Here is an 18,372-nt window from a genome sequence, read left to right as displayed (position 1 = left end):
ATTGGCCCCCAGTCCTTTTGGTGACGAAATAGACTCAGACACCCTTCCAACACATGACCTGCTATTTTGTCCAGATCTCAGTGGCTCTATCCGCAAAAAGTGCTTGCCCCACTCTCCAGGACTTCAGAATTTGTACTGGCCCTTTCCCCCACATCAATTACCTTTGCCTCAAGAGTATGTTTTCCCAAATTCTTTCCAACTTCTTGTGCCGCCCTTGGAATTTGTGTTAGAAAGGGCAGGATGCTATATTCTCTGTTCTCGGCAGTATTTTTCTTTTGGCATCTCTTTTTTGGATTTAACATTGTGTTCTTTACCACCTCAGGGTTTCCAGTTGGAACCACTATTAGGTCGACCATGTCTTCCTGAGATTTGTCCATGTTACTATCGCCAGAGGTATCCACACTTAACTGCCCTTCTTTTTTATTTGGGGTAGTTCCTCTTCCCCTTTCATCAGCTCCTCGAGGTAGTATTCTTTTGTCCACATCCTCTAAATTCAAATTTCTCAGGAATTTCCTGGAGTGACACCTTTTATTTGCTTTTGTTGTTTCTTTTTTCTTTTTCTCCCTACATCTTTGTTGGTTATGCCTTGCTCTTATCATCTGAGGCTGCTGTTTCTCCTTGTCCCTTATTATTTCAAGACATTCACCCGAGGACGGAGGGCCGACTGAATCACCTACATAAGGCTTTCTCATTTCTGAGCCCTTATTCTGAATGGCCCTTAGATCTCTCATTTGCCCTTTCTCCTGCATGCACCTCGAGTCGCTGACAGGTGCTGAGTTCTCAACATAACACACATTGGTTGTAAGAGCTTCCCTTTCCTTGTGAATGGTTTTATCTTCCATCATCACTTTTATCTCCGACACTGAGTACACAAGATATTTTATATCCTCACGTAAGATGTCATATAGTCTTACCAATGTCTGTAAGGTGATATGGATAGCCAAGTTAGAGGTGTTAGTCAGGGAGGTCCTCATTAGAGAACTATTAAATAATGGGATCCCTCAATCTGTTGCCTTTGTCGTTGGAGTTTTCCCTTTTACCGGCCCAGATTCTTTGATGGTTATAATCGTGGAATCAGCCAGAGGATCTACAGAGTCAACAAGTTTGGCGAGCCAGTGAGACACTCTGATGCCTCACAACAGAACGAGGAATGATTTCTCTACTTCCTCCAATGGACGATTTGTCCTAGGGGTTGTCCCAACACTTTTGCCTATGGCATGTTCCTCCGGGTGGTCCTCGGGGCCTCCCATGCTCAACACCAGATGAGTGGTGTTCTTTACAGAGCCAATCTTCCTCCCGTTCTTCCCAGCCTTTTGTTGCCCCCTTCTGTTGACCCCTTTGCGTGCTGTCACTGGTTTGTTGCTGCCAGGAATCGATTGCTGAAATTGCGGCATGTAAAATATTACTCAGAGTATCGTCTATCACAGCATCAGCAACACTTCCCCGCTCCTCAGAGCAGTTGTCGGGCCACTATGCAGATGATATTATGGGTGAGAGGTGAAGTCAGCCATTGCTATGGCACCACTTTTGTTTCAGAAAACTCAGGTAACACTAAAGGTTGCTTCAGATATAACACGATACCAAGAAGCAATTGTCGCTTACCTTCCCAGCAAAGATGTCAACATGCTCTTTGCCCGCTTCCCGCTCCCCAGTCCTCATCTGCCACAACTTCACTGCGCTGCATTCCCCTCTTACGGCGCGCCGTGCCTATCCTTCCTTCTTATGGCCATCGACTTTTAGTGTTGCAGAAAACAATGTCCATGCAGCAACAACGGCTCTCGCCGTTGCCAAACACGACTGTTCTATTGAACAGAAAGATGCAAACTCCTAACATTCCCTGACCTATGGGTGTTCCCTACCTAACAAACTAACTAAGGTGCAGGTCAATCAGTGGAAGTCTTAAATCAGATTCAGTCCTCTGTCCAAAGCTAACCTATTCTGACCCTACCACTATTACAAGTACTAAAGTACAGGAGAATGACTCCCTTCTCCTATTATATGGGTTCATCCCAAGTTCAGTTCAATATGCAATTCGTAAATATCTATTTGCCACCACTCTCATCAAGTTATGCAGTTTAGGTACTGGATTCTTCCAGGTCTTAATATGTTCCTTCACTTGCTTTCTCTGTCTCATTTGTTCTTCTTCTCCCTTTCTTATCTCATTTCTGTCATAGAATGTTTAAACACTTTTCTCTTTACTGTCACAAACTTTCTTCCAGTCTCTTATTATTGACTTTTCATCCTCATCAACACACGCTGTAAAGTCCCAATATTGTTTCTCACTTCCTTTTTATAAATTCCTCCACACTGGGACTAGTTAGAGTGTTCCAGTAATGATTTTCACTTTCTCTTGATATTTTCAGTACTTCCTTTTGACTGGGACAAGTATGAGCTTTCCAATAATTAATCTCACTCTCCATTAGCATCTTATAATTCTCTCTCTCTCTCTCTCTCTCTCTCTCTCTCTCTCTCTCCCTCTCTCTCTCTATCTCTCTTTATCTTTATCTCTCTGTATGTTCAGTACTTCCTTTTGACTGGGTCTACTTGGAGCTTTCCAGTAATGAATGTCTATTCCTTAGTATTTTCAATACTTCCTTTGACTGGCGCGAGTAGGAGTGTGTCCCCCTCCTGGGTCTCCTGTTTTCCCACTTACCTGTGTTTTTTAGGGGCAACGCCACTGGGATCCTATGTGGACTGGAATCTTCGTCTCTTCATGTCAGATAGGCTTCTCGCCTTTTTATCAACGTCTGGGACTGCTGTTTCATTCCTCTTTCACTCGCTTCCTTCTGCGATAGCTCTTCAGCCGTGGTATTGACATTGCTTATGGATCCATAGCTCCACCGTGCCTCCTCTATGGTCACACCACCACTTTTCCTCCTTTCAAGTTCAGGGCGTCTCTTGGTTCGCCCTCTCTTCACTTCAGCATTTTCTATCTCTTTCTCTTTCCAACGTTGTGTGTTGATGACTTGCTTCAATCCCTTTTCCACTCGGGATGCTCGTTCCTCCTTTCAGCATTCATAGCGCATTCCTTTTCCCAAAGCCTCTCTTCGGTGGGTTTGCTGGATTCTCGTCCTCCCATTGGACACTGCTCATCCAGGGCTCTGAGCGGGGCAGCGCTAGGTGATTTGAAACTCCCGGTCTCTCTCTGTTACCAGGGCTCCACCTTCCTGTTTTATTACATACTCATAGGCCTTCCCTAGTATGTTGTACAAGTCCTTCTTTCCTTTCGGATTTACATTCAATATGGTTTGAATGATCTTCTTCATCCCAGTTTCTTTTAAGCTTTTGCTCATAGACATTAATGTTCAATTTGTTCTTCATAACTTCCTTCATAGTATCTTATTGAAGAGGGGGAATTGATATTTGACCTAGGGAGTTCCTCACTCGAACGGCAGTCCTTGTCCCCAAAGGGGGAGTTTCTCCTGGTGAGGTCTTGCTTGCCTCTACCCCTAGGGAAGGTGTTGCGTAGCGGGCTCACCTCCCTAATCTCATGAGGAAAGGCTCCTGCTTTGGGAGAAGTGACAGAATCTCACGATTCAACAGTGTCCAAACCCTCTTCTTTCTTCTACCTAGTTGTGTCTTTCTGGGTTCCCTTGCCCAAAGACTGTCTCTGGCGCCAAATCATATAACTAGGCGTTTCCTGATTTTGTTTGCATGGAGAGCTAGAAAGGGATCACATTAATGATGAAAACCAGCCACAAGAATTCATTATGCTAGATATAAAGAGGTGAAATCACTAGCAACTACGTTTTATAGGCCAAGGACTTCAGCTGGTCCGTCCAAAATTACTGACTGTCGAGGAGACAAAATCTCAGTTTGTCTCACTACCGCCCAATGCCAAGTCAATAGAATGGCTCCAGAGCTAGAGTATGGAATCTGGGTTATTTATTTGTCCATTTATTATGCGCCAGAGCCCTCAGGCATCAGACTTGTGTCCTTAAGTCTTCTTCCCTATAGCTTCTACATAACCTCCCTGCTGCTGTCTCATTTCTACGCCCACTCTCTGATCCTGCCTAAAACCAGTTTGGCCCACTGGAACCTTCCTATGCATCCTTCCTAATCCCTGGTATTATGGTCTCCTTCAGCTTTTGGTCTTTCTCACATTCTCCAACCCCCTCTGTGCTGCTCTCTTTATCTGGGTCCCAGTGGGGGTACTACCCCCTTGTCCTTTATCTCCACCTCCTCCTCATAGTTTTGTTCCATCTCTCTTTATCTGGGTCACAAGGTTGTCCTTTCCCCCTCCACCTGGACTTGTCCTACCTCAGATGTTACTACTTCTGGCTCGTCCTCTCTTACTGCTGTCACTGCCATTGGTCCCATCTCCGCTCTTGATCTTACCCTTTCCTCCTGCTTTGCTCCTACTACCACCTCCTTCTATGCTCTTTGCCTTCCTGGTGTTATTGTGTACTTCTAGATCTCTATTGCTACTACATCCTCCTCTTCTTCCTCTGTCCCTGATGGTGGTTACCCGCCCCTCCTTCTGAGTACTCTCCACCCTTGATGTAACCACCACATGCTGTGTTTCTCCAGCAGCTACGCTTGATATAACAATCTCTTCCGGGGTTCCGCCTGATGCTACAACCTTTTTCCTTATGCTCTCCACTCTTGATGTAGCCATTTGCTACTGGATTGCTCCTAATACTACAATTTTCCCTTATGTTACCACCACCTCCTTGGACTTTCCATCTACTACGACCTCCTTCTTCTCAGTTTCTGTCCTCAATATTTCTGCCCTCTTCAGCTTGCCACTTCCACAACCACCAGCCTCTTCCAACACTCCATCCTCTGCTACACCGCCACCCTCATGCTTCCAGCCTCCTCCACTGCTGAGCCTCCTGCTCCTCAACCTACACATAGCACTTGAGGCTGGCTGTTTTCATAGCAGGTTCCTTCTTCCCACAGGATGGGTCTTAACCTGATGATTTGCAACTGTGAAAATTGATAGAATGAGAGCTGTGAATCTCTACTTCCTCTGAGCACAGGTGGGGCTGCAGGAAGCTCGGGGCATTCATGGACCCTAATTTTACATCTCGCTTGTCCTCCATCTTGCATTCTATTCCTGTGGTTCAGTTCACCTTTGAGGCTATCAGCACTAGACTGATGACTGTGGTGTCCCTAGCATGTGAGTCATTGGTTGCAAACCACATGGGAAAACTTCCAGTATGGTGTGAGTCAGGTCTGGCCAGGTGCATGCAGGGAGCGGGGCATTACATTTTATGACTGGGAACCATTGCAATGGAACCATTGCTTCTCTGGTGAGTGTGTGTGTGTGTGTGTGTGTGTGTGTGCTTGAATTTCGTAGGCTTGAAAAACTATCCTTGGGACCACTGCACTCGCCACCATTCCCAGGGTTTTCCAATGAAAGTCTTCCCAGCATACTGAGTGAAGGGGTAATCGAAAAGCTGTCCTCGCTGACCCCTGTAATTAGTTAAACAGGCTCTGCACCATTGGATCTTTCATAGATTCAGATGCTTGAATATTCTCTGTCGTCAGATTGGGAATCCTCAGTGATTTAAATAATTATTAAAAAATTAAATATAAATACATTATTTCCATAGAAATACAATGTAGATTGCCCCTTATGGCCAATGAGCCATTCACTGTGTAGTCCCTCCACCTCACTTTGGTCCTTATGACCCTAACCAATGAGGTGGCAGGGTTTAAGCTCCGCCCCCGGCAGCCATCTTCAGATTTTTCACTGCAGTCTAACAGACTAGAGGGAATCCTCAGCTCTCTGAGCTTTTCGATTTTTCTTTGCTGTTAGCTTAATAATTTTTCTCAATAAACAGCTTTATCCTGATCTCCTGATCAAACTCGTCCTCTACAGTGTTTCTGGGCTCAGAAAACACTTGTTTTCACTCGAAATAGTCAAGTGAATCCTCTCTCCACACCATGTCAGAGGAACCTACTACCAAGAAACCTTCCCTTTTCAGGGACTGTGTAAGATGCAAGAAGAAGCTGGTCTACACGAAAGACCCTCATGAGCAGTGCATTTACTGTCTCTATCCACATGACATTCACAAATGTGATATTTGTAAGACTTTTTCTAACAAAATCTCCAGGACAGACATGGAAGACTACTTCTACATTTGGAATCTAGAGGACACTCTTCTGATGAAGAATCAGCTAAGACAGCTCCTGTACTGTCTATGAAGCCTTGAGAGAGGCAAACCTCAAAACGAAGGGCCTAAGAAACTCCTCTCCTTCACATAGGAGCAGGAAAAAGATGGAATTGACAGCTCTATCACCATCCCTTGGTTCTGGAGACCAAAAGAAAAAGCACCCTGACGAGAAAACCTCTTCCAAAGGTAAGGAGACGTTTTAAAAAATTCCAGGGGGGGGGGCAGTCGTCATAGAAAATGCTGTCTACGAGCAGCACCGGCGATAAAGGCCTGTCGACGAGTAAACCGTCGACGAAACCCAAGACATCAATGACAACTCTCCAATCCTCGTCGTCCACGACTAAGGCATCATCGTCGAAATTGGCCACATCCAAGCAATCGTCGACGAAAGAATCTCACCACTGGTCAACAAAGCTATCGTCGACCGTTAAGGAGCACCACCCGTCCACGAAGCCTTTGTCGTCCACGAAGCCTTCTTCATCCATGAAACCCTCGACGAAGTCCAAACCACTGTCGACGAAAGCACCGCCGACGACTATTGACCCCTCGCCGACGGAGAAGAATAAGTCCAAGGCACCGTCCATGGATATCCCAAACAAGCCTTTCAAGGAAAGGGAATCGTTTGCGCCAATGGACACAGGCCTACATACACCGGAAGCCCTCATTCTGCCAATAGGAGCCCAACTATCTCCTTTAAATAAGATGGCAGAACTTCCTGACATCATCCTACAGGAGGATTTCTCAGATTCCGAACTCATTCCTGAGAAACTGACCATCACTCCCAAGGAGAATGGTCCTCCCTGGCATCCCACCCCAGAGGAACCCACAGACCCATATGATCCAAAACTCATGCTTTCGATGTAGTGGATCATTGATGAATTTAACAGGCATCAGAGACAGAGGCATTGTTCCTCTACACCGATGGAAAGATCTCCTCGAAGGCAGTTTTCACTGCCCCATAATTCTACAAGAAGCTCTCCTAACAGGAGCAGACCTCAGAAGAAAGCACATTTGCCAAAATCTCCCCTCAGGTCCAGGAGCAGGACGCTCATTGCTTTGCCGACAAGGGTCTCCCCCTCTAGATCATCGCCTACACCAAGACCACCCACAAGGGATCCTATGAGACCACCCACAAGGAACCCCATGATAGTTCCATCCACTGCATCCGTTTCCGACTGGCAGGAAGATCCTTTCAGGGATTTTTCAGACCCTGAAGAAGGGGAGATTACCGAGGAGCCAGAGGCGCAGAGCGAGTGGGACGATTACATTGTAGCGAAGCCTAAGAAGAAGGACTCCTCAGGAGACGCTTCACCCCCATTGATCTAGTGTCTTTTTATACCATTATTGGTAAAGCAGCGGACCTCTTTAATTTACAAGTTGCATCAGAAGAGAAAAAACGGTGCTCTATGACCATAGAGACAAACGTAGAAGGACAGTCACTACGATCCCTCTTTTGGACACGATATGGGACACTGGAGCAAACATTATGAGGACATAAAAAACCGGATTCCGTCATAACGGTTGCAGCCAGGAAAAGGTTGGCTAATCCATCATCGCCTCTTTCAGCTCCACCTGACAAAGAAGGGCGTAAATTGGAAACCATGGGCCGGAAGGTATCATCGTCGGCCTCTGTCACCATTAGGGCTGGAAATGCACTGGCCATGACTGCACGGCTGGATCTCCGTATGTCCAAACTGACCAAGCATTTGCCTACGGATCTGCAAGAAGATGCCAAAGCAATCATATCAGATGGTGAGGCTACCTCCGACCATATGATCGACACGGCTGTTGACATAGCATAGTCGGGTTTCAGACAAATGGCCCATGGTACAGTCTTGAGGAGGCAAGCCTGGATGAAGGCTACGAACTTTAGACCAGAGGTTCAGGCTCAGATATTAGATATGCCCTTCGATGGGCAAGACCTCTTTGGAAAGAAGATTGACGACCATCTAAAGGGTATAAAGGCTGACACTGATATGGCACAAGCCATCAGTTCCCTTAAGGACAAAGACAAAGATTGTAGATCCTTTCGATCATTCGAGGTGCGTCCTCAAAATACAAGGGTTTCAGCCGCCCCTCCTACAATCAAAAAACGCACAGTTACACCTTTCAAGACAGATACCATCAGTCAACAAACAGGTACACCCATAAGGGCAAGCGTGGCTCCAACCACGCCAAGACCCAGATCAAGCAAAACGGACAATCCTCCTCCTCACCTCTCATGACGCTCCCCGGTGGGAGGCAGAGCAAGCCGTTTTTACCAACGTTCGCAAAGGTCACACCATCGAATTCCTGGACCAACCTCCATTTCTTGCCCCCGTTCCGCGCAAGGTGCATCATCTGAAGCAGGTCATGCTGGAGGTTCACAAGCTACTCCTAAGAGCAGCTATAGAGTTGGTACCATACCAACAAATGGCAAGAGGCTTCTACTCTAGTTTTTTTCTGGTGAAGAAGAAAAACGGTCAGTGGAGACCGATTCTGGATTTGAGAGCTCTCAACAAGTTTATCAAGCGCATCAAATTCAAGATGACGTCTCTTCAGAGCGTTCGCCCTTGGCTCAACCAGTACAACTTCCTGGCAATCCTCGACTTGGAGGACGCGTATTTCCACATTTACATTCATCCTGCCCACAGGCAATTCCTCAGGTTCGCCGTAGGGGAGTCACATTTTCAGTTTCGTGTCCTCCCAAACTGGCATGTGTCGCAGTGGACAGAACAATAAAACTCTTGAAAGAGTTAGGCTTCTTGATAAACAAGTAGAAATCTGCCCCGTTCCCAGCAAGACAGTGCTGTTTCTGGGAGCAGAACTCAACACCAGCATACCCAGAGTAAGAACGTCAGCAGACAGAATATCTGCACTAACTCATCGGTCTTCATGGTTTCAAAGCAACGGGACGACCATGGTCCTCTCCCTCAAATCTCTTCTGGGCATCATGTACTCATGCATATGCCTCATACCAAATTGCAGACTGCACATGAGGCCAATCCAAGAGACCCTGGACCACCAATGGAAGCAGGCAATCGGGTCATGGGAGGATACCATACAACTACCAGCTACTTTTCACAAAGCCCTCCTATGGTGGAGCATACCTCAAAACCTGCATACGGGAAAGCCTTTCCAAGCTCCAACTTCAACCCTTCTCCTCAGGACGGATGCCTCGCTATCGGGCTGGGGAGCGCACTTAGCAGATCTACAAACCAAAGGCACTTCGTCCACCCAAGAATCTCAACTGCACATCAATGTGTTAGAGCTCAGGGTAATTCAATGGGTGATGAAAGCCTTCCTGCCGGTACTTTCAGGGCAGGCGGTGACCGTTCAGACAACACGGCCTTGATGCACTAAACGAACAAACAAGGGGGAACTAGGTCAGACTAGCGAAAGCAGGGCTTTCCCTTTCATCCATCAAGGTGCATTTGTCTGCCATATTGGCATACACGACTAACCCAGGTCAACAATCTTTGCTCACCAAACAGGCTGTCAAAATATTCTTAAAAGGACTGATGCGTACTTTCCCGGCAACTCCTACACCAGTTCCTGCCCGGAGCCTGAACACGGTCCTAGCAGCGCTCATGGAGCAACCATACGAACCAATTCACAGCTCTGACTCAAAGTTTTTACCCTGGAAAGCAGCTTTCTTAGTAACTACCACGTCAGCCAGGAGGATTAGCGAGCTGCAAGCCCTGTTTTCAGAGCCTCCTTTCACCTTGTTTCTTAGAGACTGCATCATACTAAGGACGCACCCGAAATTTTAACCTAAGCTACTGTCAGAAATGCCGCTCACTGAGCACATTGTACTTCCTACCTTCTTCATGAATCACTCATCCGATGCAGAGAGATCCTTACACTCACTCGATGTTGCAAGTGTCCTAAAGTTCTACATTCAGAGAACTAAAGAATTCCGCTCCTCAACTAGACTCTTCATCGCATTTGCTGGCCGGACTAAAGGAAAACACATTTCAAAGCAGAGTTTTGCGCGTTGGGTTTCCCAATTTATCAGTCACACCCATCAGTCTAAAGACGATACACTTGCTAGACCTCCTTCAGATCACTCCACCAGAGGGAGGGCAGCTTCGGTTGCATTTCACGCTGGAGTACCATTGAAAGACATCTGCAGAGCTGCAACCTGGAGCACTCTGCATATGTTCGCCAAACATTACTGCCTAGCAGAAGATACCAGCAAAGAGTGAGCAGTGGGACAAGCGTTTTTCCACCATCTCTTTGCGTAAGGTAGGAGCAGCCTTCTCTTTCCGCCTTCCCTGATAATGTAACCTGTTACTTGTTGTATAATGAGGCGAGTAGAAGGATCTGTAGAATGTTCATAAGGTATGAGCATGGCCTAACTGCTTGGTATTCTATTCAAGCATCTGAATCTATGAAAGATCCAATGCTGGAGAAGTTTTAGTTACTTACCTGTAACTGTATTTCTGATGTTTGTTAATCTGCTTAGAATCACATGCTGTGCATAGGTCCGACATCCAGTGGTCACTGCGGAGTACTGCATTTTGTTTTTCGTAGTCGAAAAGGGGACGTCGACAAGGCGTGTCTGTAACACTATCCCTATAGTGACGTGCGTTGTACCCACAATCCCTCACGCGTCGAGGTCCCTCAGATTGTTTTTTTCCGCCCAGCTTCTGGTCGGCTTACGCGGTGCTCCTAGAGAGACATTGCAAAATACTTACTACGGACCTCGGTCCTTAATTATACTTATTATATTGTTAAAGATCCCTCCACTCGACGTTAGCTGTGGAGCTGTTTCTCCGCCGAGCAAGTTTTCGACGGAGGGGAAGAGACGGAGGGGATCCTTCGGCGCTGCCGAACACGTGGCCTGGCCTCGCCGGCCAACATACAGTAGGGAGAGTGGGGGTTCGAACTTTTATCTTCTCTTTGAGAATGTCTTTCTTTCTCCCCTATCTTTCCGTTGGGGTTGTTATCACCAGTTATTATTGCCTCAGCTATGGAGAGGACACCTTTTAAGTTTTGCCCACGCTGTAGGGGCAAATACACTTGGAAGGATAAACACAAGCTCTGTAATCGTTGCTTGCCCCTCGATCATAAGGAGGACAGCTGCGCGGCCTGTAAGCTCTTGAAACGAAGAACTCTTAAAGAACGGAAAGTTAAGAGGTGGGCGGACTACGCTATGTCGAAGTCAGTTTCCTCACCCGCCGCCGCTGTTACAGAAAGTGACGAGGAGGGTGATAACTCGACGTCCGTTACGGAAGTCATTAACCCCCAGAAGGAGCGCTCGCGCTCCTCGACGTCCATCCCCGGCCCCGACGGGCTCGGCTCACGCCCTGCTTATGGGGATGAACACCCCGGCGACAAGGACGCACATAGACCCCATAGGCCTAAGCACACAACCCACGGCTCTTCTTCGTCGAAGACAAAGGATCCATCAGCGCCGAAGGGGACGCAGGACACTCCGGCGTCTACCTCAGACCGTAAGGGTCTCAAGCCCCACCCGCAAACGCAGCCGCGACCAGCGATTGGGCTTTCATCAAACACGGGCGCTACCTCAAAATCATCCGACGTAACGCTCCATAGAGCGGCCGTCGAGAAACAACGCGTAACACAGGCAACGTCGACACCAGAGCCCTCTACTGACGAACTCGTTGTCGAGAGCCTGGCGAGAATTGTTTCCGAAGACAAACGTAAGCAGACGACGAAACAGACGTCGAATACTGCACAAAAAGCTATAGAAACGCCGAAAAAGCACAAGAGTAGCCAGGAACTGCCCCCTTCATCTAAGGGCACTTCTGAACTACCGGAGGGCTTTTCTGAGGGCGACGGAAACCTTTCTTCGACGTTGTGGGAGCGTTCTAAGCGTTTGGAAGGTGAAAACACTGATTTCCCCCCTCTCGACTATTCAGGGGTCCCCCATGAGACCCTTGAAAGACTCCATTCTTGTATGGAGAAAATGGAAAGGTTTTTGGGAAGCCAAAACCCACCCACACACAAAAGACCAAGAGAATGGCCCCAGGATGACCCTAGGGTCAAGATCCCTAGGCTGTTTCCCCTTTCTGCAGACGTATATGACCTCACTGAAGAGGAGCAATACCTCCAGGAAGATGAGGAGGGTTTGGGTGGAGAGGAAGAACATGAGGAAGAGGGGTTTGAAGAAGATCCTTACACTAGTGCAGGAGTTTTTGAAGAAGATACAGCTACCTCGCAGCCCTGGCAATCCCCATCAGTGCAGCCTTGGCAATCCCCATCAGTGCACTCAGACCCTGATGCCTTTCACCCTTCTCCTCCCAAGGATTCACCTATTGGAAACACCTCTCCCATAGATGACCAACCTTCACTTAATGTACTATTGCGCAAGGCAGCAGCGCATTTTGAAATAGACACAGGGGAAACTCTTCCTGACATAGACTTTGTAGAAAAAGTTATTAAAGAAAAAGCCCCTGTTAGTCAGTCTATTCCGCTCCTGGCTTCTATAAAGAGAAGAATAACTCCTTCCCTTTCCAATCCTGCATTAGTCAGAGGGGTCAACCCTCGGATAGAAAAGCTCTTCAGCCCTTCGTCCTCTGACCCCTTGTACATCAGAGGACATTCTATTCCGGACTCCCTTGTAGTTACTAATACAAGGAAAAGAGCGGGGGTACCACTATCCACTAGTGAGGCACCACCTGACAAAGAGGGCAAGAAGCTCTATGCACTTGGGAAGAGAATCACAACCTCCGCAGCCTTCTCAACTAGGATTGCAAATAACAATTCCCTACTAGCTAGCTACGCAGATGCACAGTGGAGCAAGCTGCGCAGCGAAGCAGAGGACGCACCAGAACCCCTGCGTTCACGCCTGTTAGCTATCATCTCAGAGGGAACTCTTGTAAACCAGGGCATCGTAAAGAACTCCTTAGATGCCGCAGAGACGGCTGGCCGTTCCCTGGTTCAGGGAATACTTCTCAAACACCATGTCTGGCTGCGCAATTCGGGATTTAAGCCGGAAACCCAGGCTTCCCTGATAAATAAGCCCATAGAACAAACACATCTGTTTGGGAAAGCAGTTGATGAGGCCCTAGAACATGCGAAGAAGGAGTTTGATACCATCAAGACTCTTGACCAAATTTCTAGGCCCCCTAACAGACGCGGCTATGGCAATAGACGCTCCTTTCGTGGCCAACGCCAGCAAAACCAACAGCAATTTTACTCTGCTACCAACTGGCCCTCTAACCAGGGTAACAACCAGTTCAGTCAAAGAGGCCAACGCCGTGGCAAAGGAAGAGGTCGCGGCTCCAGCCCCAAAGGTTCCATGCCCAATACCAACAAATGACCCGAAGATTCGGGTCCCCTCCCATGCATCACCGTCGGGGGCCGGCTAACATCGTTCCTATCAGCATGGGAGGAAATATCGTCAGACCGCTGGGTTTTATCCACCATAGCCCACGGATACTGCATCGAATTCAACGGTTCCCCGAAGTACAGACCCCCACGGAACCGACGCATGACACCGGAACACCTCACCATTCTTCTTCAAGAAGTAGAAGAGCTACTGAAAAAAGAAGCTATAGAGGCTGTCCCCCTATCTCAGGTAACAGAAGGTATGTATTCAGTGTACTTCCTTGTACCCAAAAAGGACTTAACCATGCGCCCTGTATTAGATCTGCGCCCAGCGAACAAGTTTGTCAAACCCCAAAAGTTTCGTATGGTGACCTTGCAGGAAGTAATCCCACTGTTATCACAAGGGGATTACATGACAACACTAGACATGAAAGATGCATACTTTCATATTTTAATGTCGCCAGCGCACAGAAAATACCTCAGGTTCAAGATAGAGAACAAGCACTACCAGTTCAGAGTACTACCCTTCGGGATAGCATCTGCACCAAGGGTATTCACGAAAGTACTGGCAGTGGCAGCGGCCCACCTACGCAGGTTATCCATCCCGGTATACCCTTACCTCGACGACTGGCTAATAACAGGGGATTCTTACGAAACATGCTTCTCCAATACCCAAAAGACCGTAGACCTTTTGTCCCAACTGGGCTTCTCCATCAACGAAAAGAAGTCCAGCTTAGACCCCAGCCAAATCAAACAATTCCTAGGGGCTCTAATTCGAACAAAGGACGGCCTCGTCTTCCCCTCCAACGAGAGGGTCCAAAACATGCTGTTTCAGATCACCCATTATGTGGCAGGTCGAGAGGTGACGGTACGCAAAGCAATGCGCTTGCTAGGGATGATGGCGTCATGTATTTATTTGGTACCTCACGCGCGCCTGCGCATGCGCCCAATGCAAGAGTGGCTCTACAGCCAGTGGTGTCAGGCCAGCGGACAATGGGACGATCTAGTGGTGGTCTCGCAGGCCTTGGTTCTCTCGCTACGGTGGTGGACAAAAGAAAACCTGTTATTAGGGAAAACTTTTGCCACACCCGCAGTGGAAGCCACTCTAACCACAGACGCATCCCTTACAGGATGGGGGGCTCACCTATACCATCAGACTGCTCACGGAGCGTGGACTCCGAGCCTAGCATCCCAGCATATAAACCTGCTGGAACTACTAGCGGTGTTCAAAGCACTGAAAGCCTTTCAGGAACACCTACAAGGAAAGACAGTGATGGTCCTCACAGACAGCACCACAGCCATGTACTACCTCAACAAGCAAGGGGGCACTCACTCTCCAGGACTGTCCAAGCTGTCCCAGAATATATGGAAGTGGGCTCTCAAACACAACATGTTTCTACTATCACAACATGTACCAGGGGAACTCAATCTGCTAGCAGACAAACTCAGCAGAGACTTCCCCCTACCCGAAGTGTACGAATGGCAATTGCACGAAGACATCGTCTTAGACGTCTTCACGCAATGGGGGTTCCCGGAAATAGACCTGTTCGCAACTCTGGAGAACTAACAATGCCAAAGTTACGCCTCCAGGTACCCCCAGAACCAGTCCAAGGGGAACGGTCTGTCGATTCAATGGTCAGGGAAATTTGTTTACGCCTTTCCCCCGACTCCCCTTCTCAACAAAGTGGTACACAAGATGCACCAGGAGCAGGTTACCATGATACTAGTGGCCCCAATGTGGGCCCGGCAGCCATGGTTCGCTCACTTGATGGAGATGTCCCTATCTCCCCCAGTGAAACTTCCCTGCCCGTACAACATGCTGTCACAGGACAAGGGCAGGACACTGCATCCATGCCCTCAGACCATGAATTTAGCAGCCTGGCTCCTGAGATCATAGAATTTGGACATTTACAACTCCCGCAGAGATGTATGGACATCCTCAGGGAAGCCAGAAAACCTAATACTCGCCACTGCTATTCTAGCAAGTGGAAAAGATTTGTCATCTGGTGTAGAGGTAAGAGCATCAACCCGGTTGACTGCTCTCCCACTAACATTGTTCTGTACTTGACCCATTTACTGGATTCAGGTCTAGTCTTCAATTCCATTAAAGTCCACCTAGCGGCACTTTCTGCATACACCACTTCCCAACTTAAAGTGTCGTGGTGGAAGATACCAGTTATCAAGGCCTTCATGGAGGGGGTAAAGAGAATACACCCTCCGATAGCTAACCCAGCTCCCGGATGGGACTTAAATGTGGTACTTTCTAGACTCATGGGCCCTCCTTTCGAACCCATGCACAAGGCAACTCTTAAAGACCTCACTCTTAAGACTGCTTTCCTAATAGCTATCACCTCCATTAGGAGAGTAAGTGAACTACTGGCTCTTTCTGTACTAGACCCCTTCGTACAGTTCACAAGGATAAGGTGGTTCTACGCACACACCCAAGGTTTGCACCAAAATTCATCTCGAAATTTCATGTAAACCAGTCAATAGAACTACCAACGTTCTTTCAAAACCCTTCCAGCTTGGGAGAAAAAAGTCTGCATACACTAGATGTACGCAGAGCTGTCATGTTCTACATGGAAAGAACCAGACCACTGAGAAAGACTAATCAGTTCTTTGTCTCTGTGGCGGCAGGAAGAGAAGGAGATGCAGTTTCAAAGTCCACTATATGTAGATGGATTGTTCAATGCATCACTCTCTGTTACACTCTTGCTAAGAGAGAACTACCCTTCAAGCCAAGAGCACATTCCACTCGAGGCACTGGGGCTTCCATAGCGTTCATTGCAAATGTTCCCCTTGAGTCCATCTGCAAAGCGGCTACCTGGAGTTCTGTGCACACCTTTACAAAACACTACTGTCTAGATGCACACTCTAGATCTGACCCCCAGGTGGGACAGGCAGTATTAAGACATCTTTTCTCTACTGTTCCTTCTCATAACCCACCGCCAACTCTGGGTACTGCTCGCTAGTCTATGCACAGCATGTGATTCTAAGCAGATTAACAAACATCAGAAGACAATGCATTACTTACCGTAAAAGCATTTCTGATGGTTGTATCTGCTTAGATTCACATGCGCCCACCCTTCCTCCCCGCTCGGATGGAAGGAACATAGACATCCTCTACTATATTTCTCTCTTTTCTGTACCCACTCACGTCTAGAAGGCTCCCTCAGGGCAGAAAAATACAAACAGAGGGACCTCGACGCGTGAGGGATTGTGGGTACAACGCACGTCACTATAGGGATAGTGTTACAGACACGCCTTGTCGACGTCCCCTTTTCGACTACGAAAAACAAAATGAAATACTCCGCAGTGACCACTGGATGTCGGACCTATGCACAGCATGTGAATCTAAGCAGATACAACCATCAGAAATGCTTTTACGGTAAGTAATGCATTGTCTTCTCCGGCATTGGTATCTTTCATAGATTCATATGCGCCCCTGAGAGGCTGTCCCATCTTCCTGCAGCCATCTATTCCTGTAGTCTTCTATGGCTCAAAATCTGAAGATGGCTGCCGGGGGCGGAGCTTAAATCCTGCCACCTCACTGGTTAGGGCCATAAGGACCAAAGTGAGGTGGAGGGACTACACAAGTGAATGGCTCATAGGCCATAGGGGGCAATCTACATTGTATTTCTATGGAAATAATGTATTTATATTTAATTTTTTAATAATTATTTAAATCACTGAGGATTCCCAGTCTGACGACAGGGAATATTCAAGCTTGTGAATCTATGAAAGATACCAATGCTGGAGAAATACAGTTACAGCTAAGTAACTAAAATTCTCCTTAAAGGGAAAACCTTATGTTCAACGGTTGGGGATTTGGGTGTGGCTAGGCTCTGTTTCATGCTTGGTCACTTGGGGAGATGGAGGCCTTCTATTTGTGTGTAGGGAGGATCTGGATCAACACTTACGGTTCCCAGGTAGTTTGCCCAGCCCTGGAACAGAGCCTTGCCGGTGTTTTATGGTAAAGAAATGTGACGGTCCCCTGCCAAGGGCCAATAACCAGGACGTTTGTGACCAAGGGATTCTACACATCCCACCCCTGGGTCCAATATCCACTGGCTTCGGGTGGCACCTGACCTAGGTAACTGTCCTGGCAATCCCCAACAGCAGGTAGGGGACTGCACCACAGATGTTTCAATATATTGCTACTTTAGTTCATTATCATTGGTAGTTTCTAATTTAAACTGGTCACTTCCTCTGACACTATTGCTTTTCTCTTCAGTACTGCTTTTAAGAGCCTCACCATGTTTCCTATAGTTGGATTTATGGCTGCCAACAGACATGCAACTGTAGGTTTGGCATTGTGTATCCTCCCATCCCTTATTCCAAGTAGCCATATTCTTGTCCTCATATGTAGAACAAAGTGCTACAGGGATTCTTTTAGATGATCTTTGCAGTTGCAACTCATAGGTAACTTCTCTTTTTGTCCTTCCTTATTCTTGAATCTGCCAACAGAATATAATTGAACAGAGCATAACAATCTCCCTTCTTTTTTTATAACACCATTTTATTGGTATTTTCATGTAATAACTGCAACAAAAATCATACAAATCCCCCCGATTGACACCTCCTTTATAATTCCCCAGGACGTGATATTTGATATTTACAATTGTGTGGGGGTGTCACTTCTTACACTTGTGTAATTTTGCAAAGCTTTTAACCTTATTCGAAAATATCATGAGCTGGTCATCACATAAACAAAACAGATTCAACAAAACTATACAAACTAGATTGACACCCTTCACCTCCTGCATTATCGTAACCTGTGTTACCTCTAATGTGTGAGGCACGTTACTCACACTTGTTTTCCCCAATCTTTGAAGTGACTTTATTAATCATTGGAAAGCTCCTGCCATTTCCCCCATGTTTTCATTTGCTTGTGTGGAAATTCTTTTCTGTATACCCGCTTTCCCAGAGAGCAACATTAATCTTCCCCAATCTCGCATTCCATCAAGCTTGG

Source organism: Ambystoma mexicanum, chromosome 11 (genome assembly GCF_040938575.1).
Source record: "Ambystoma mexicanum isolate Mex_15411 chromosome 11, UKY_AmexF1_1, whole genome shotgun sequence".
Taxonomy (NCBI): domain Eukaryota; kingdom Metazoa; phylum Chordata; class Amphibia; order Caudata; family Ambystomatidae; genus Ambystoma; species Ambystoma mexicanum.
The sequence above is the reverse complement of the archived record's forward strand: the minus strand, read 5'-3'. Positions refer to the sequence as shown.